The 22106-nt window shown below is 34.1% G+C and overlaps 1 non-coding gene across 1 annotated transcript; it reads right to left on the bottom strand.

Moving 5' to 3' along the window:
- Positions 1-9432: 9432 nt before the first annotated feature.
- Positions 9433-9620, bottom strand: LOC131815426 (U2 spliceosomal RNA). The gene has a single exon (XR_009347739.1). It is a non-coding gene; the product is annotated as a U2 spliceosomal RNA (small nuclear RNA).
- Positions 9621-22106: the final 12486 nt, after the last annotated feature.

Raw genomic sequence — 22106 nt, 5'->3', positions numbered from 1 at the left:
TTAAATGTGTAGATTACTTTGGGTGGTATAGACATTTTTAAAATATTTGTTCTTTTAGTCTATTAGGAAGGAATGTTTTTCCATGTCCTTGGGTCATCTTCAATTTCTTTCATAAGTGTTCTATAGTTTTTCCAAGTATGGATCTTTTACCTCTTTGGTTAAGTTTATTTCAAGTTACCTTAATAGGTTTGGGTACAATTGTAAATGGAAGTGATTCCTTGATTTCTCTTTCTGCTGCTTCATTATTGGTGTATAGAAATGCAACAGATTCCTGCAACTTTACTGAATTTATGTATCAGTTCTCGAAAGCTTTTAGTGGAGTCTTTCAGGTTTTCTACATAGAGTATCATGTCATCTCTGAAGACTGAAGGTGACTTCTTCTTTGCCAGCTTCGATGCCTTTTATTTCTTTGTGTTGTCTGATTGCTGAGGCTAGGACTTCCAGTACTGTGTTTTTATCATTTTTTTATTAACATATTATATATTATTTGTTTCAAGGGTACAGATCTGTGATTCATCAGTCTTACACAATTCACAGCACTCCAGGACTATGTTAAACAACCATGGTGAGTGTGGACTTCCCTGTCTTGTTTCTGATTGCAGAGTAAAAGCTCTCAGTCCTTCCCCATTGAGAATTAGGTTAGTGGTGGTTCTTTCACATATGGCCCTTATGATATTGAGGTATGTTTTCTCTAACCTTCTTTGTTGAGGGTTTTTACCAAGAATGGATGCTGTACTTTGTGAAATGCTTTTTCTGCATCTATTGAGAGGATCATATGGTTCTTATCTGTTCTTTTATTGATATGGTACACCATGTTGATTAATTTTTTAATATGGAACCACCCTTGCAACCCTTGCAACCCGGGAATAAATCCCACTTGGTTGTGCTGAATGTACTGTTGGATTATATTTGTCAGTATATTGCTGAGAATTTTTGCATCCATGTTCATTAGAAATATTGGCTTGTAATTCTTTTCTTTAGTGGGATCTTCATCTGGTTTTAGAATCAAGGTAATGCTAACCTCATAGAAGGAGTTTGGAAGTTTTCCTTCCATTTCTATTTTTTGGAATAGTTTTAGAAGAATAGGTATTAACTCTTCTTTAAATGTTTGGTAGAATTCCCCTGGGAAACCATCCAGCCCTGGACTGGTTACTGATTCAGTTTCTTTGCTAGGTTATCAGTTTGCTTAAGGTTTTTTGGGTTTTTTCCTTCCTTCTTCAGTTCTGCTAGTTTATATGTTCCTAGGAATTTATCCATTCCCCCAGATTGCCTAATTTGTTGACATACAATTTTTCACAGTATCCTAATTGTTTGTACTTCTTTGGTGGTGGTTGTAATCTCTACTCTTTCATTCATGATTTTATTTATTTGGGTCTATTTTCTTTTGAATAAGTCTGGCTAGGGATTTACAAATTTTATTAATTCTTTAAAAAAAAAAAAAAACAGCTCCTAGTTTCACCGATCTGTTTTAGTGTTTTTTTGTTTGTTTGCCTCTACATCATTCATTTCTGCTCTATTCTTTATTATTTCCCTTCTTCTGCTGGCTTTAGGCGTCATTTCTTGTTCTTTATCTAGCTCCTTTTGGTGTAAGGTTAGGTTGCATATTTGAGACTTTTCTTGCTTTTTGAGATAGACCTGTATTGCTCTGTATTTCCCTCTTATAATGACTTTTGCTTCTTTCCAAATATTTGAGACTATCGTGTTTTCATTTGCATTTGCTTCCATGTATTTTTTTCTTCTTTCTTTAATTTCCTGGTTAACTCATTCATTCTTTAGCAGGATGTTTTTAACTGCCACTTATTTGTGGTCTGTCCAAATTTTTTCTTGTGGTTGACTTCAAGTTTCAAAGTGTGTGGTTGGAAAATATGCATGGTATGATCTCAATCTTCTTGTATTTGTTAGGGCCTGATTTATGACCCAGTACATGGTCTATTCTGGAAAATGAGCACTCGAAAAGAATGTGTATTTTGCTTTAGGATGAAATGTTCTGAATAGATCTTTTAAGTCCCATCTGTTTCAGGGTATCATTCAAAGCCATTGTTTCCTTGCTGATTTTCTACTTAGATGATCTGACCATTGCTGTGAGTAGGGAGTTAAAGTCCTCTATTATTATTGTGCTATTATCAATGAGTTCCTTTATGTTTGTTATTAATTGTTTTATATATTTGGGTGCTCCCAACTTGGGGACATATTTACAAATGTTAGATCTTCTTGCAGGATATACCCCTTTATTATATATAGTGCCCTTCTTCAGCTCTTGTTACAGTCTTTGGTTTAAAATCCAGTGTGTCTGATATAAGTATGGCTGGCCCAGCTTTCTTTTGACATCTGTTTGCATGACAAATCATTCTCCATTCTCTCACTTTCAATCTGCAGGTGTCTTTAGATCTAAAATGAGTCTCCTATGGGAAGCATATAGATGGGTCTTTTTTTTTTTTTTTATCCATTCTGATGCCCTATGTCTTTTTATTGGAGCATTTAGTCCATTTGGATTCAGAGTAATTATTGATAATATGAATTTAGTGCCATGTTATTGTTTCTGGAGATTTTCTTTGTTTCTTCCTAGTCATTGTTGCTTTTCATCTTTCTTTCCCAAATATTCCTTCCCCTTCATTTTTTTTGTAATAGTTTAAGAAGTGTAAGGACTACTCCTATTTAGATATTTAGTATAATTCACCCATGAAGCCATTTGGTCCTGAAATTTTGTTTGTGGGTAATTTTTTGATTTTTGGTTGAATTTCATTAATAGTAATCAGTCTGTTCAGATTTTCTCTCTTTTAAAGATTTTATTAATTTAGTTGACACACAGAGAGGGAGAGCATGCACACACAAGCAGGGTCATCATCAGGCAGAGGATGAGGGACAAGCAGGGTCTCAGCTGAGGAGGAAGCCCGATGCGGGGCTCCAATCCCAGGACCCTGGGACCATGACCTGAGCCGAGGCAGTCAGTTAACTGATTGAACCACCCAGTGCCCCCCTGTTCAGATTTTCTTTTTCTTTCTCCATTTGGAAGATTGTATGTTTCTAGGAATTATCTATTTTTCTAGGCTGTTCCATTTGTTGACATATAATTATAATATCTTTGTATATCTGTGGTATTGTTGTAACTTCTTTTCTTTCATTTCTAATTTTGTTTGGGCGTGCTTTCCTTTTTTCTTGATAAGTCTTGCTAAAGGTTTCTCAATTTTGTTTTTCTTTTCAAAGAACTAGCTCTTAGTTCCATTGATCTTAGTTGTCTGAGTGTGTGTGTTGTAAGTCTCCATTTCATTTATTTCTGCTCTAATCTTTCATATCTCCTTTTTTCTACTAACTTTGGATTTTGTTCTTCTTTTTCTAGCTCCCTTAGGGGTAAGTTTACATTGTTTGTTTGAGTTTTGTTTTCTCAAGTAGGTCTAGATTGCTATAAATTCCCCTCTTAGCACTGGTTTTGCTACATCCCATAGATTTTGGAACATAGCATTCTCATTTTCATTTGTCTTTAAGATTTTTTTTTATTCCCCCTTTGATTTATTTGTTGACTTACTGGTCATTTAGCAATATATTGCTTAGCCTTCATGTGTTTGTGGGTTTATTTTCAATTTTTTTCTTTAAGAAAAGGTTGGTTTTTTTAAATAAGATTTTATTTATTGGGGCACCTGGGTGGCTCAGTCGTTAAGCGTCTGCCTTCAGCTCAGGTCATGATCACAGGGTCCTGGGTTGGAGCCCCACATCAGGCTCCCTGCTCAGGGGAAACCTGCTTCTCCCTCTCCCACCACCCCCTGCTTGTGTTCCCTCTCTCGATCTCTCTCTCTGTCTGTCAAATAAAGAAATAAAATCTTAATCATTTATTTTTAAAATTTTTATTTCTTTATTTGAGAGGGAGAGAGCACAGAGAGAGTGAGAGGGAGAGGCAGGCTCCCTGCTGCGCAGAGAGCCTGATATGGGGCTCAGTCCCAGGACCCCGAGATCACAACCTGAGCCAAAGGCACACGCTTAACCGACTAAACCACTCAGGTGCCCCTTCAAGTTTTTTTCTTGTAATTGATTTCTAATTTCATACTAGTTGGGTTGGAAAAGATGCTTGGTGTGACTTCAGTCTTCTTAGACTTATTGAGTCTTGATTTGTGAGTTAATATGGGATCCGTCCTGGAGAATGTTGCATGTGCACTTGAGAAGAAAGTGTATTCTGCTGCTGTTGTATTGAATATTCTTTATATGTCTGTTAATTTCATCTGGTCTACTATATAATTTAAGTTTAATGTTTCCCTGATGAACACAAATGTAAAAATTCTCAACAACATATTGAAAAACCAAATTCAACAATACCTTGAGAGAAGGTCATACATCATGATCAAGTGGGATGTATTCCAGGAATTCAAAGGTCATTGAACATCTGCAAATCAGTAAATGTGATACACCACATTAACAAAAGGTTAAAATCATATGATTACCTAATAAATGAAGAAAAGCACTTGACAAAATTTGGTATCTGTTCCTGAAAACCTCTCAACAAACTGGCTATATAGTGAATGTACCTCAACAGAAAAGGGCAACCCCACATCTAACATTTCAAGCCCACAGCTAACATAGTTAATGTAGAAAGCTGAAGATTTTCCTTTCAGACTAGGAATAAAGTAAAGATGTTCCACTTTTGCCACTTTTTGTATTGGAAGATTCAGCCAGTGTAATGAGGCAAGTAAAAGAACTAAATGCATCCAAATCAGAAAGAAAGAAGCAAAATTGTCTTTATTTGCAGATGATATGATACTATATAGAGAAAATCTTAGAGCTTCCACCAAAAAGCTATTATTAGAACTGATAAACTAATTCAGTAATTGTAGGTACAAAAGAAGAAATTATAGCAGTTCCTGGGAAGCTCAGTGGGTTAGGCATCTGCCTTTGACTCAGGACATGATCTCAGGGTCCTGGGATTGACCCCCTGTTGGGTTCCCTGCTCAGCCCGCAGTCTGGTTCTCCTGCTCCCTCTGCCCCTCCCCCCAACTCATGCTCTTTCTCTCTCTCAAATAAATAAGTAAAGCTTTTTTATTTTTTAAATGAAGAAATCATAAAAACACTTTGACTTACAATAGCATCATAAGAATAAAAAACTTAAACATAAATTTAGCCAAGGAGATGAAAGATCTGTGCATGGTGCATTGTAAGATTTTGATGAAAAAAAGTAGAGTACACAAATGGAAAGGTATTCAGTGTTTGTGGCTGAAAAATTAATACTGTTGAAATGTTCATACTGTGCAAAGCAGTCTACAGATTCAGTGCATCCTATCAGTATTCCAACAGCATTTTCCACAGGAATTTTTTTTTAAAGTCCTAAAATTTGTATGGAGCCACAAGTAGCCAAAGCAATCTTGAGAAGAAACAGAGCTGGAGGCATCACGCTTACTGATTTCAAGCTATGTTACAAAGCTATACCTATCAAAACAGTGTAGCATTGGCATAAAAAGAGCCACATGAATAAATGGAGCAGAAAAAGGAACACAGAAATAAATCCATGTGTATATAGTCAGGGGTTTTTTTGTTTTGTTTTTTTTTTTGTTGTTTGTTTTAACAGAAGAGCCAAGAATATACAATGGGGAAGGAATTGTCCCTTTGATAATGGTTTTGGGAAAACCACATGAAAAGAATGAAAATGGATGCTGCTTTTTACACAATACACAAAAAAAAAATCAATTCAAAATGGATTAAAGACTTGAAGGGTAAGACCTGAAGCCATAAAATTTCTAGAAGAAAATATAGAAGGTAATCTTTTTGACATTAGTCATATTAATGATTTTTTGCATGATACAATGAAAACCAAAATTAACAGGTGGGACTATATCAAACTGAAAAGCTTCTGTACAGCAAATGAAACATTCAGCAAAATGAGAAGGCAACCTTCAGAGGGAGAAGTATTCACAAACCACATAACCAGTAAGGGGTCAATATCCAAAATATTCAAGGAACTAATACAACTCCCCAGCAAAAAAAAAAAAAAAAAAAAAAAAAAACAAAAAAAAACACACAATTTAAAAATGGACAAAGGGCCTAAATAGACATTCTTACAAAGAAGACATACAAATGGCCAGTGAGTACAAGAAAAGGTGCTCAACATCACTAACCCTCAGAGAAATGAAAATCAAAATCATGAGATACTGCCCATATCTGTTAGGATGTTTATTATCAAAAAGACAAGAGATAAATGCTGCTAAGAATGTGGAGAAAAGAAACACTTCCAAAGTGGTGGTGAAAATGTAAATAGGTATATCCACTGCAGTATGTAGGTTCCTTAAGAAATTCACAAAAGAACTACCATATAATCAAGCAGCCTCAATTCTGGGAATATAGCCAAAGGAAATACAACTGTTGTCTTGAAGAAACATATGCTCTCCCACGTTTATTATAGCATTATTCACAATAGCCAAGGTTTGAAAACAACTTGAGGCATGTAGACAAAATAATGGATAAAGAATATTATATATTATATTATATTATGTTATATTATATATGAATATAATTCACCCTAAAAAAATAGGAAGTCCTGCCCTTTGCAACAACATGGAGGACATTATGCTAAATAAAATAACCCAGAAAAAGAAATATTGAATGCTGTCACCTACATGTGATATCTAAAACAAAGAAATAAAAAACGAAAACCCTTGAAGTTATAGAAACAGAGAGTAGAAGCTTGGTTGGCAGGGGCTCAAAAGTTAGGGGAAATAGGGAGAGATTAGTAAAGGGTACAGATTTTCAGTTATTAGATGAATAAGGTCTGAGAATCAGATGGATAGCATGGTGACTAAGTTGGTAACACTGTATTGAATAATTGAAATTCGCTAAAGGGTAGGACTTAAATATCCTCACAGATAAAAGGAAATATATGAGGTAATGGATGTGTCCATTAACTTGATGGTTGGAATCCTTCCCCAATGTACATGTATATCAAATCATCATGTTGTATACTTTCTTTATTTTTAAATATTTCACTTATTTATTTGAGAGAGAGACTAGGGAGGGGTAGAGGGAGAAGGAGAAGCAGACACCCACTGACCAGGAGGCCCAGTGTGGGGCTCGATCCAGGACCCTGGGGTCATGAGCTGAGCCAAAAGGCAGATGCTTAACCAACTAAGCCACCCAGGTACCCCTATGTTGTACATTTTAAATCTTACAATTTATCAATTATACCTCAATAAGTTTGGAAGCAAAATGTTCCCCTTTATTTAGCAGAGAACTCCCTAAGACTACGTGAAGTTTTTAGAGTCATGATGTTTTCATGATAGGATGGGGGGAAAACCCCCCAAAACCTTTCTTATTCCTTGCCCAACATATGTGACAAAGCTCTGACTTTGGAGTCTGGAGTCTGTATGAGACCACAAGTACTATGACATTATCTGACATTTATTCTTTATGGTATTTTAAAAAAAATTATAATAACACATGTTTTCCATAGAGTTGAAACGGCTTTTTGTTTTTGTTTTTGTTTTTTTTTTAATTAAAGAAAAGAAAATGTGAGACACCTGGGTGGCTCAGTCAGTTAAGTATCCACCTTTGATATGGGCACAGGTCATGATCTCAGGGTCATGGAGCCAAGCCCATGGTCAGTCTCCAAGATCCATGGGGAGTCGCTTGAAATTCTCTCCCTCTCCTTCTGCTCCTCCGCCCTCTTTCTCTCTTTCTCTCAAATAAATAAATAAATAAATCTTAAGAGAGAGAGGAAGGAAGGAAGGGAGGGAGGGAAGGTCAATCTTACATCACCCCACCACTCAGAGAAGATTTCTAGTCATATTTTGGTGCAATGTCTTCCAGTCTTCACTCGGTATAATTCTTTTCTAAACATGTGACCATACCATACAAACAAAAAGTACTCTTTTTTAATGCATAAAAATGATTACATACTATTACAATTACAAAAACAAATATACCATTTTTATTGAGGTATAATTTGTATGCCATCTGGCTTATCATTTTACAGTGTACATTCAATAAATCTCAGGATATTTGCAAAGGTGTACAACTATTACCACAATCTAGTTTTAGAAGAGTTTCATCATCCCAAAAAGAAACCTGTACCCGTTAACAGTTATTCTCCATTGCCCCCTTCCTAGCCTTTAACAACTACTAATCTTTGTCTTTGTGAACTGCCCTGTATATTTCATATAAATAGAATCATAGAATCATGTAAATAGAATCACTTCTGTCACATAGCATAATTTTTCAAAGTTCATCCATCTTATAGGATGTATCAATACTTTATTCCTTTTTACAACAGAATAATATTTAATGTAAAACTATACCACATTGTGTTTATCCATTTTTAAGCTAATAGACATTGGGCTTTTACCACTTTGGGGCCACTATAAATAATGTAGCTATGAATATTCATGCACAAGTTTTTGTGTGAACATGAGTTTTCAGTTCTCCTATGAGTGGGACTGCTGAGTCATATGGTAACTTTATGTTAAACATTTTGAGGAACTGACATTTGAGAATGTTTTCCAAAGTGGGTGCCCCGTTGTATGTTTCCATCAGCAATGTATGAGTGTTCCAACTTCACATCCTTGCCAATGCCTGTTGTTATCAGTCTTTTTAATTAAGGGCATCTAGTGGGTATGAAGTGGTAAGTACCTAATTGTAATTTTGATTTACATTTCCATAAAGGCTATGATGTTGATCATCTTTTCATATGTTTCTTGGCCATTACCTTCTTTACAGAAGTGTCTATTCAAATCCAATGCTCATTTTTAAAGCTGCATTACTGTACTTTGTTTTTGATTTATAAGTTTTACAAAATATATTCTTTATACCAGATCCTTAAATATACAAATATTTTCTCCTATTCTGGGGTCCTCTTTTAACTTTCTTGATAGTGTCTTTTCTTTTTGGTACTTTTACAAGAAGGAGGGCTTGAATGTCACTTTCCAACTATGTTTTTCTTGTTTCCTCTAAATCTTCACTATTATTCTCTACTGATAGAGACTAAAGGGACCCAGCCTGCAAAGCTGAGTTCTGGCCCAACATCACAATGCAGAGTATTGAAGGGTGGACTTGAATCAATAAACAACAGCTTAATAAGTGGCACACAGGAAAGTAATTCTTCTAATGGGTTTGTCAATTATATGTGGTTTTGGTTTTTACCAGAAGAATTTTTTTTTCATTGAGCTTGTCTGTTAAATGGTTGTTTTCCATTTTATTGATATCAGTTCTTTGTTATTTCCAGCCTTGTAATCTCTTTGAAATTTTTTTTTTTTGGTAATTTCTTGAAATGTAGATCAATATTTTCAGGTTTTTTAAATCTCTAGTATATGCATTTAAATTTAATATTGCAAAAGAAAATTAAAATTGCCATCTAAATATGATTTTAGCTGTATCTCACTTGTTTTGATTTTTTTTTAAGATTTTATTTATTTATTTGACAGAGAGGGAGAGAGATCACAGGTAGGCAGAGAGGCAGGCAGAGAGAGGAGGAAGCAGGCTCCCCGGTGAGCAGAGAGCCCCATGTAGGGCTTGATCCCAGAACCCTGAGATCATGACCTGAATTGAAGGCAGAGGCTTAACCCACTGAGCCAGCCAAGTGCCCCTTGATGCGTATTTTAAACTGATAAGAACAGATACTATACTTGATCTTAGCCAAAAGGCCAAGAGGTGATTGACACATATTTTAAAATTATTATTCAGTTCAAAATATTTCCTAATTTTCATTGTGATTATTTTCTTTTATCTATGAGCTATTTCCTCATGGGCTATCCATGTATTAATGCATTTCCAAATATGTGGGGTTTTTAAGTTACATTTTGCCATTAATAAGTATATAATGATGTTATATATAATAATTAATGTACAAAATATTATAGTATTCCTATCTTCTTATATCAGGATGTAAAATAGTAATTATATATATACACACATATGGATAGATAAATAGAAATGTATAAATATATGAAATATATAGATAATTTCATATGGGCATACATATTTGAAATTGCTGTATCTTCTTCATAGATTACAAATTGTATTATTATGAAATGTCCTACCACAAGTAACTCATCTTCTGTTAAAATTTACTTTGTCTGATATTAAAATAGTTACATCAGTCTATTTTGGTTAGTACTTATATAGTGCATCATTTTCCAAATATTTACTTTTAACTTTTCTTTAAATTTATATATGTTTGTCTATAGTAATCATCATGTAGCAAGTGTTGGTGTTTATTAATCCAGTCTGTCAATTATTGTCTTTGTTTTTTTAAGATTTTATTTATTTATTTGACAGACAAGGGATCACAAGTAGGCAGAGAGGCAGGCAGAGAGAGAGGGGGAAGCAGGCTCCCCGCTGAGCAGAGATACAGGGCTCAATCCCAGGATCCCGAGATCATGACCTGAGCCGAAGGCAGAAGCTTAACCCACTGAGCGACCCAGGTGCCCCAATTATTACCTTTTTAAATGAATAATTTGGTCAATTTACATTTAAATAGTTATCATATTTGGTTTTAAATCTACCATCTTACTATATTTCTCTATTTTTTCACCTGCTTTGTTTATTTTTCTCTCTTTCCTTCTTCTGGATTCTTTTTTCAATGGCCAATCTCCCTCTCTTTTAATATTGATTTTAGTAGTTACCCAGAGATCATAACAAACATCTTTGAGTTATTTAAGTTAGATATGAATTAGAACTTTTTAGCATATGGTGGACAACACAGGATTTGAGAATCTCTTAATTCCATTCAGTATATCTTGCCTTTTATGTTATTATTTTGTTAATCCCAAATTATTATTATTACTGTTTTCAGAGTCAATATTTATTTACATGTACTCATGTTGTTCTTTATTCTTTTTTTTTATTACTTTAGTTCCTCTATGATCATTTTTTTCTTTGCCTTAAAGTCTCCGTTTGGTATTTCTGTAACTATGAGTCTATAGCTAATGAATTCTCTCAAGATTGGTTTACTCCAGTTTTTATTTCCCTTCTTATGTGAAGGGTTTATTCACGAGGTATATAATTCTAGCTTGCCAATTATTTTATTTTAGCATCAATAAGATGTGAAGATGTCTTTTGGATTCTAAGTTTGCCATTGAGAAATCAGCTTTTGGTCTAATTTTGCTCTGATAATGCCAATACCTTTTTCATAGTTGTTCTGGATTCTTTTGAGATTTCTCTTTTTCCTTATCTGATTTTCAGCACTTTCAATATGACATGTCTAATTTTCTTTTTTACTTATCCTGCACGAGTTCCTAGTGTTTCTTGAATGTCTCACTTGATCTTTTTCATTAGTGGGAATTTCTCACCCACTATCTTTTAAAATATTGACTCCTCTTCATTCTCATTATCCTCTCATTCTGTGGTTCTATTAAGATTTATGTTAGGTCTATTCATGTTTCATTTTTATGTTCTCTTTTCTGTATTATCCATTCTTGGTCTCTATGTTTTATTTTGGAGATTTCTTCTGATTTATCTTTAGCTCAATGGTTTCTCTTTAGCTCTTTTTAATCTCAAGTTAAATTCATTAATTGTTTTTAATTTTATCATTTGTCTTTTCCTATTCTAGAATTTCTATTTAATTTCCATTTCTTAGTTGGAATCTTCAATATTGTCTGTCAATTTCTTGAACATATTGCTCACAGTTTCTTTTTTGTTGTTATCTTGGTCCAGTAAGTTCATTTTCTTGATCTCCTGTGGAACTGTTTTGTCTACTTGTTCATTTTGTCCCTTCCTTTCTTGGAAATACCCTTTTCTGTCTATGTGTTTGATTTGATGCTGGATATTGTATATTAAAAATTAACAAGTTAAGAGTGTAGAAGATGTCATTTTAATTGAAATAGGATTTAGTTTTGCTTCTGATCAACAGCTAAGCTGAGAGAAGGAACAATTCCAGATTGCCTTTCTCAAATAAGGAACAAAAATACTAAGGACTTTAGTCTTGTGATTTGGACTATTTCAGGTACATTTTTTACTCACAGGTCAGGCTTTTTAGGGTCCCACCTGAAAACAAGAAATGTTTATTAAGGTCCTTCATTTTTTTGTGATCCTTAAATTTCAGTTTTTATCTAGTTGCTTCATGAGTCAAACTTCTCTCATCTTATCAGCTTTTCAGTTGTTTTTCAATAAGTGACTGCTTTGAGGGAGAAGCTCCCTCATGTGACAGGATCATCTCTAGGCTTCTTTTTCTTGCTGATCCTGACATCACAGTTCCCTAAACACAACTTCAGTAGCTATCACATGCATTCAAAACAGAAACTTTGGTTAAAACAGCATTTTGAGCCAAACTGCGGAAGGAGCTGAGATGCCCTTCAACAGATGAATGGATAAAGAAGATGTGGTCCATATATACAATTGAATATTACTCAGCCATCAGAAAGGATAGATACCCACTGTTTGCATCAACATGAATGCAACTGGATTGAACTGGAGGGGATTATGCTAAGTGAAGTAAGTCAAACAGAGAAAGACAACTATCATATGGTTTCATTCATATGTGGAACATAAGCAATAGCACGAGTACCAAAGGAGAAGAGAGGGAAATCTGAAGGGGGAGAAACTGGAGAGGGAGACAAACCATGAGAGACTATGGATGCCGGGAAACAAACTGAGGATTTCAGAGGAGGGGAAAGAGAGGAGGGGGTAACAAGGTGATGGGTATTAAGGAGGTCACATGTTGTGATGAGCCCTGAGTGTTTCACGTAAGTAATGAATCACTGAACACTACATTAAAAACTAATGCTGTATGTACTATGCAACAGTTAACCAAACATAATTAAAAAAAAGAAAGAAAACCCCCAGCATTTTGACCTAGCAGTTTACAGCAGGAGAACTTAATATATCATTAATATATCATTACTACTTAATATATCATTACTAATACTAGAACAACTCCCTGCAAATTTTAAGTTTATGTGGCTAATTTAATAATTTTATCCCTTAATTGCTTCTGAATTCTGATTCATGTTTAGAGTGACCCTTCTCTTGCAGTTTGTGTTTTGTTATAGTACTTTTACGGTTTCAGTTTTCACCTTGAGAATTTTGATCTATTTGGAATTTATTTCGATCTGCTGATCAAAATATATATACAACTTTTATTTTTGATGCCCACCTCTTTATCTATTCTCATTTACTTGACAGTCTATCTTTTTTCAGAGACTTGAAATTTTACTTTTTTTTTTTTTTTTTTTTTTTTAAAGATTTTATTTATTTATTTGACACAGAGAGATCACAAGTAGACAGAGAGGCAGGCAGAGAGAGAGAGAGGGAAGCAGGCTCCCTGCTGAGCAGAGAGCCCGATGCGGGCCTCGATCCCAGGACCCTGAGATCATGACCTGAGCCGAAGGCAGTGGCTTAACCCACTGAGCCACCCAGGCGCCCGAAATTTTACTTTTTTATATACTAAATTCATCTGTGAATCTGAACCTGTGGATTTTCTGTTTTTCTATTGCTTACTTGTATATCTCTATTCATGTGTCTGACATTACTTGTTTTTTTAATAACTTTATTTATGATTAATTATCATGCAATACTCTGCATGCCTGTAAAGTATATTTTGGTCTGTTATAACACTAGTAAAACCATCACTACAATCAAAATAATGAACAAAATTTTTCTTTTTGTCCTATTTTAATCTAGCACAAACTGACCCCATTTGCTGTAACCAAGCAACAAAGTGATTGGCTTTCTGTCTTTATAATTTACAGTTCCTAGAATTTTGAAAAATGGAATTCTACAGACTGTATTCATTTTGTCTTTTATTCAGTGTAGTTATTTTCAGACTCATCTATGTTAACTTTATCATAAGTTTGTTCTTTTTTATTGTAAAGTAATAGTATTCTATATTTTGAATATACAACTTGTTTATGAAGTCACCTACTGTTGGACGTTTGGGTTAATTCCAGTTTTTGTTAAATTTTGATTCCACTGTAGTTGACATACAGTATTATATTAGTTTCAGGTGTACAATACAGTGATTCAATAATTATATATATTTCTCAGTGCTCATCATGGTAAGTGTACTGTTAATCCCCTTCATGTAATTCACCCGTCCTGTCACTCACCTCCCTTCTGGTAACCATCAGTTTATTTGTAGTTAAGCATCTGTCTCTTTTTTCTTTGTACATTTTTTTTTTTGTTTCTTAAATTCCACATAAGTGAAATCATACTACATTTGTCTTTTTCTGACTGACTGACTTCACTTAGCATTATACTCTCTAGATCCATTCATGTTGTTGCAGATAGCAAGATCTCCTTCTTTTTTATGACTGAGTGAAGTTCCATTGTATTTACATACTACTATTTTATCCATTCATCAGTGGATAGTTGAGCTGTTTTCATAATTTGGCAATTGTAAATAATGCTGCAATAAATATAGGGGTGCATATACATTTTTGAATTAATGTTTCGATTTTCTTGGGATAAACACCCTGTAGTAGAATTTACTGGATCATATGGTAGTTCTATTTTTAATTTTTTGAGGAACCTCCATACTGTGTTCCACAGTGGCTGCAGCAATTTGAATCCTACCAACAGTGCATAAGGATTTTTTTTTCCCACATCCTCACCAACAGTTGCTTTTTCTTGTGTTTTTGAAATTAGCCATTCTGACAGACAGGTGTGAGGTGATATTTCATTGTGGTTTTGATTTGTATTTCCGTGAGGATGACTGATGTTGAACATTTTTTCATGTGTCTACTGACCTTCTGGATGTCTTTAAAGAAATGTTTAGTCATGCCTTCAGCCCACTTTTTAATTGGATTATTTATTTGTTGTCTTTTTTTTTTTTTTTTGGTGTTCCGTTATATAACTTCTTTACATATTTTGCATACTAACCCTTTATCATATATGTTACTTGCAAATATCTTCTCCCATTCAGTAGATTCTCTTTTAGTTTTGTATTGTTTCTTTTGTTGTGCAGAAACTTTTTATTTTGATGTAGTCTCAATAGTTTACTTTTGCTTCTGTTTCCCTTGCTCAGGAGACATATCTAGAAAAATGTTTCTGTGGCCTGTGTCAGAGACCTTACTGCCTGTGCTCTCTAGTATGAGTTTTATGGTTTCAGGTCTCAGTTTTGGGTCTTTAATCCATTTTGAGTTTAATTTTGTGTATGATATAATAAAGAGGTCCAGTTTCATTCTTTTATATGTAGCTATCCAGTTTTTCCAGCACCATTTGTTTGAAGAGATTGTTTTTCCCATTGTATATTCTTGCTTCCTTTGTCAAAGAATTATTGACTATATAAGTGAGGGTTTATTTCTGGGAGCTCTTTTCTGTTTTATTGATATATTTGTCTATTTTTGTGCCAGTATCAGACTGTTTTGATTACTACAACTTTGTAGTATGTCTTGATATCTGGGATTGTGACACCTCTTGTTTTGTTCTTTCTCAAGATTACTTTGGCTATTTTAGGTCTTTTGGGTACTACACAAATTTTAGGATTATTTCTTTTGATTCTGTGGAAATTGCTGTTTGTGTGTTTTTTAAAAGATTTTATTTATTCATTTGAGAGAGGGAGAGAGAGAGAGACAGAGCACAAGCAAGGGGAGAGGCAGAGGTAAACGGAAAAGCAGACTCCCCACTGAGCTGGGAGCCTGACATGGGACTCAATCCCAGGACCTGGAGATCATGACCTGAGGGGAAGGCAGACACTTGACTATCTGAGCCACGCAGATGCCCCTTGTTGTTGGTATTTTGATAGAGATTGCATAAGTCTGTCGATTGTTTTGGTTAGTGTGGACGTACTAACAATATTTGTTCTTTCAATTGATGAGCATGGAGTGGCTTTCTTTTTCTTTGTGTTTTCTTCATTTTCTTTCATCAGTGTTTTATTGTTTTCAGAGTACAAATCTTTTACCTCTTTGGTTAACTTTTTTCCTACATATTTCATTATTTTTGATATGATTGTAATTGAGATTATTTTCTTTTTTTTTTAAAAGATTTTATTTATTTATTTGACAGAGAGAGATCACAAGTAGGCAGAGAGGCAGGCAGAGAGAGAGAGAGGAGGAAGCAGGCTCCCTGCTGAGCAGAGAGCCTGATGCGGAACTTGATCCCAGGACCCTGAGATCATGACCTGAGCTGAAGGCAGCGGCTTAACCCAATGCACCCAAGATTATTTTCTTAATTTCTCATTATACCTCATTATTTATGTATAGAAATGTAACAGATTTCTGTGTATTGATTTTGTATCCTGTGACCTTACTGAATTCGTTTATCAATGCTAGTAGTTCTCTGGTGGAAACTTTAGGGTTTTCTGTGTAGTATCATGTCAACTGCAAATAGTGAAGAGTTTACTTCTTCCTTACCATTTGGATGCCTTTAGTTCTTTTTCTTGCCTGATTGCTATGGCCAGGATTTACAGTACTATGTTGAAGAAATGTGGTGAAACTGGATATCCTTGTCTTGTTTATGATCTTTGGGGGAAAACTCTCAGTTTTTCACCATTGAGGACAATGTTAACTGTGGGTTTTTCTTATATAGTGTTGATTATGTTAAGATGCGTGCCCTCTAAACTTACTTTGTTGAGAGTTTTTAATCATGAATGGACATTATACTGTGTCCTTTGCTTTTTCTGCATCTATTAAAATGAACACATGGGATTTATCTTTTTCCTTTTTGATGTGATATATCGCATTGATTGATTTGCAAATATTGAACCCACCCTTGCATTTTGGAACTAAATCCCTCTTGATTGGGGTGAATTTTTTTTTTTAATGCATTGTTGGATAATTCCCATTATTTCACTGTTACAACTAGAGTTGCTGTGAACTTTTATATATAAGACTTTATAGATAGAATGCTTTTGTTTTTCTCAAATAAAGATGGAATTGCCAGCTTGTGTGGTTTGTGTAGGTTTAACATTGCTTAACTATTTCCAAAGAAAATGTTTTTATTTTCTTTAAGTTTTACATTCCAATGAGAAGTGTATGAGATTTCTGGTTGATCCACATCATCACCAACACTTGGTACCATCAGTCTTTACAAGGTTAGTTATTCTAATGAATATATAGTGGTATCTCACTGTGATTTTAATTACCATCCTCTCTAAGATGCAGTGTAAAGATAAAAATAATCTTTCATGTTCTTATCTTCTTTCATGAAGTGTTTGTTCAAAGATTTTGTTCATTTGCTCATTTTATGTGTATTTCCCTTTCTCATTAGTTGCAAACATTCTTTTTTTTTTTAATTTTGGATATAAGTCCTTAATCAGGTATGTTTTTTAATATCTTCTATTCTGTGAATTGCCTTTTTATTTCCTTGTCTTTTGGGGGGAAAAAAAAACATTTAGTATTGATGAAATCCCATTTAATGATGTCTTTAAATCTACACACAAATTTGTGGACAATTGACATCTTCACAATATTGATTCTTCCAATCTATGAATATGGCCTCTATCTTCAATTATTATGTTTTCTTTAATTTTTCTGAGGTATGTTTTAGGGGAAAGGCTCAGAAAACAATGGCCAATAGGTCAAATTCAGCTCATGGCTCTGTATGTTCCATGAGATAAGATTAAATTTTACATTTTAAAGAGTTGTCAAGAAAATAAGGAATAAAATGGGATAGAGATTATCTGTATCTTATAAGCCTAAGATATTTAATACATGGCCCTATACAGAAGCAAATTTGTCAGCCGTGTTGGAGAGAATTGTGTATAATGGTCTTGAACATAACTCACTAGATTAATTCCCAGGTATTTTATATTTTTAATGCTGTTGAAAAACATCTTTTTATCATTAAGTTTACTTAAAATGTTACATTCGTGGTACATGTTAGTTCAATGAATATTCAATAAATAAATGAATAAAAACATTTTCACTTTCTCACATAAACTTATGAAACAGTCTGTTAAAGGATATTGATTTAAGACCATGACAGATGAGCAAAAGGAAAACAGGGAAGAGATTCTGGAGGGTGTAGGTTTCATTTCTTTTGTGGTTTTCAACTTTCGCTCTTTCCTCATGGGCTCTTTTTCCAACATTTACTTCCTCTGAACTTCTGACACCTTGGAGAAATGGCAGCTGGTGCTATATATTTGAGGAAATTTAAAAGGCATTATTTTTAAATTTTTTATTTCTTTATTATTCACTGCTGGTATATTGGTCAGGGTTCTCCAGAGAAATAGAAGCAATAAGATAAATGTTTTAAGAAATTGAAATGTTTTAAGAATTTGTGGACAATTGATATCTTCACAATATTGATTCTTCCAATCTATGAATATGGCCTCTATCTTCAAAACAGAGGATTATAGGGGAAGAGAGGGAAAAACAAAACAAAATGAAACCAGAAAGGGAGATAAACCATAAGAGACTCTTAATCATAGGTACAATGTGGAGGGAGGTGGGACATTAATTAATGATGGACATTAAAAGGGCATGTGATAAAATGAGTACTGGGTATTATATAAAACTGATGAATCACTGACCTCTACCTCTCAAACCAGTGATATATGTTAATTAATTGAATTTAAATTTAAAAATAAATTGGATTCATGTTTGATTGTGGGTTTTGTTAAGTTTGAAACCCATAGGGCAGGCCTGTGAACTAGAAGGTCAGGTAAGAGTTGATGTTCCACTTGAGTCCAAATACCTCAGGGCAGTAGGCTGGAAACTTGAGCAGAGTTTCTATGTTGAAATCTCAGGGAAAATTGCTTCCTTTGGGAAAGCTCAGTCTTTGCTCACAAAGCCTTCAACTGATTAGATGAGGTCTAACAAAGATTCTTCCTTTGACCAAACTTTAATGAGGCTCCTCTAAGCTGTCCCTCAACAGGACCTGACTTTTGAGCTTCTGAGTTGATTTCCTCATTGTTCAATATTAGCAAGAACCCACTAACTAAGCTTAGCCAAAATCCCTCACTTTTACTGTCCACTATCTTTCTCATCCTCCATCACATCCCAAGTGATGACTGAACATGATGGCTTGCATTCAGCAAGATCCTGTCAGGTCTCTTTAGCCAAAATCCCCCCACTTAACCCTGAGGTTTCCTCCTAATAATTTTCCATCCACTGACATGCCATCTCCCTTAGCCTATAAATTCCTGCTATTCTTTGTATGTGAAATTAAGGCCAATATCTGTTTCCCACCACAAAGCCCCATGGAGGTAGATCTCCTAAATAAAGTCTGCATTACTGTTCTTTAACAAGTGTCAGTAATAATAGCTCTTTAACAGGCTCATCCACATTATGGAGGATATTTACTTTAAGTCTACTGAAATGAACATAAGTAATGTCTAAAAAATACCTGCACAACATCTAGAGGTGTATTTGACCAATTTGACTACATTGACAGATACGATCATCTCATATAGTATAATCTCTATACTCATCTCATAGTCATATAGTATAATAACTATTTTATTTTCATATTAACTTTTGTTGTATAATTTTTTGTATTAATTAATAACATATCCATAGTTTTTTCCCTAAATGTCTAATCTTGTCTTCAGTAAATAATAATTTTATTTTTCCATTCCAAGCCTCATATCTTTTATTTCTTTTCCATGGTTATTTCTTCTGGGTAAAATCTCCATTAACATGTCAAATTAGGGGCACCAGGTTGGCTCAGTCATTAAGCATCTGCCTTCAGCTCAGGTCACGATTCTATGGTCCTGAGATTGAGCCCCGCATAGGGCTCCCTGCTAAGCTGGAGGCCTGTTTCTCCATCTCCCACTCCCTCTGCTTATGTTCCCTCTGTCACTGTGTCTCTGTCAAATAAATAAATAAAATCTTTTCTTTTAATGTCAAATTAAAGTGAAGACAAAAGGCATTCTTCGTGCATTCTCAATCTCTGTGGAAATCTTGACTTTTTTCTTTTGGTCAAGTATGGTATTTGCTGACTTTCCATTTATCGTACTGAGAAGATATTTTTATTTCTAGTTTGAGATTTTTTTTAAGTCAGGACTACATGTTTAATTTATTAAATATTTTTCTGCATCTGTTGAGTTGGTTTTTCTTTTATTCAGTTTATAAGAATTATATTAGTTCATTTCCAAATTTAAATAATTTGTGCATTCCTGTATTAAATCCAATTTTTAAAAAAGATTTTATTTATTTACTTGACAGAGATCACAAGCAGGCAGAGAGGCAGGCAGAGAGAGGGGTAAGCAGGCTCCCCACTGAGCAGAGAGCCCGATGTGGGGCTTGATCCCAGAACCCTGAGATCATGACCTGAGCTGAAGGCAGAGGCTCAACCCACTGAGCCACCCAGGTGCCCCCTAAATCCTATTTAGTTGCATTGTAAACCTTTCTCCCTCCCACTCCCACTCCCCATACATATACACATAACACACATATAGAACACTTGGATTTGATTTTGTTTAAGACTTTTGCACCTAAATTTTGAGTGAGTTTCACTTGTAATTTTTACTTCCTGCAATGTCCTTCTCAGATTTTGGTATTATGATTATGCTGGCCTCGTAATGTAAGATATATATTGCTCCCTTCCTCTTTTTAAACGCATTTTTTGGAAGAGTTGTATAAAATTGGTAATATTTCTTCCTTAGGTGATAGAATTTATTATCTGGAAGACTTTTTATAATGAATTTACAAAAAAATAAGATAGTTAAACTTTTATTTGATTCAATTTTGATAACTTGTTTTCCTAGGAATTTGTCTATTTTATATAAATTTTGAAATTTGTTGTTGTAATTTGTTTATAATACCTTCTTGTTATGTTTTTAATGTGACTAGAATCTGTAATAATGCCTTTTTTATACCTCATGTTGTTTGTTCCTTCTTTTGGTGTTGACTATTCTTTCTGGTAAATATATATCAATTATATAAAGTTAAGTTTTAGATTCTGAATAATTTGTCCATTTTATATTATTGTATTTATTGGAATAACATGCTTATTCACTTTTAATAATTATAGGATGTGTAATGTCTTCCTCCTTTCTTTTTCTGGGGGAGGGGCATAGGGAGAGGGAGACAAACAGAATCCTAGCTGTGCGGGGAGGCTGATGCAAGGCTTGATCCCAAGAACTTGAGATCATGACCTGGGCTGAAATCAAGAGTCCAGTGCCCAGCTGACTGAGCTACCCAAGGGTCCCTGTCCTCCTCCTTCCTGATATAGGTATATGTGTGTACACACACACACACACACACACACACCATCCGTTTATAGATTTTTTTCCTGAAAGAACTGACATTTGGCTTTGCTGATCTGTAAGAGAATGCTTCCTTTCTTTTTCATTAATTCCTGACTTATTCTTTTTCTTGCTTTTCTTTGAAATATGTTGATAATTCCTTTATGGCTTAATACCTGATTTTTTTTTTTTTTTACCTGATTGGTTTATATAAGTGCTCCATATGTATACTGTAACTGTTAGATGCCCTATTTCATGTGGGTCATTTAGGTCAATTTTGTTAATAATTTTTTAAAAAATGGTATAGCTCTTAGGAATTTTTATCTCCTGATCTAATTAGTTACTCTAAGTTAGTATATTAGTCTAGATTTGCCTTTCTCATTTCAGTTCTGTCCATTTTTAAAGTACAGGTTGATATTTTGTTAGAGGATTACATCCATCATTTTAATTACTATTGCATTCAGTTATATTCTCTTTACGTTTCTAGGATTTGGCGATCCATCAAATAGATTTACAGCTCATTCAGTTAAGCATGCAGGGAATAACAGGTTAAAGACTAGCAAAGTACATCGGAACAGCTAAACTCTTTTACATATATAGATATTATTAATAATGGAATGTTTGGAATTTTTAAGGTATATTCTAAAGAACTCATCTAAATGTCACTTTGTTAACAGTGACAGTATGTGCATTCCACACGATTTACAAAACTATTAAAGAAAATAAACTCTTGGGTTTATATTTGTATTTTCTTTTTTCTTTAATAACCATATCTTCACAGAAATGTCTCAACTTTTCAAGTATTCTAATAGATTTTTCTTCTGTTGTCTCTCTTTCTTACATTTCAGTAAGGTTTTCTTTTTTCACTTCTTTGGCTATATTCATTTTCTACTTTGTTTTAACCTTTCTTCTGTTTTAATATAAGAATTCATAATTATACATTTCTATCTATGTTCTAAGTACTAGTATAATGATAGCTTTCATATCTAAGTTATTTTCTTAATCTGCTTGGTTATTTTTAATAATTTTTTTGTTCATTTTCCTTTCACTTTTTTTATTTTTAAAAATATTTTAA

The sequence above is a fragment of the Mustela lutreola genome, chromosome 14 (assembly GCF_030435805.1).
Source record: "Mustela lutreola isolate mMusLut2 chromosome 14, mMusLut2.pri, whole genome shotgun sequence".
Classification (NCBI taxonomy): Eukaryota; Metazoa; Chordata; class Mammalia; order Carnivora; family Mustelidae; genus Mustela; species Mustela lutreola.
Note: the sequence above shows the minus strand (reverse complement) of the source record. Positions and strands in the feature narration are given on the sequence as shown.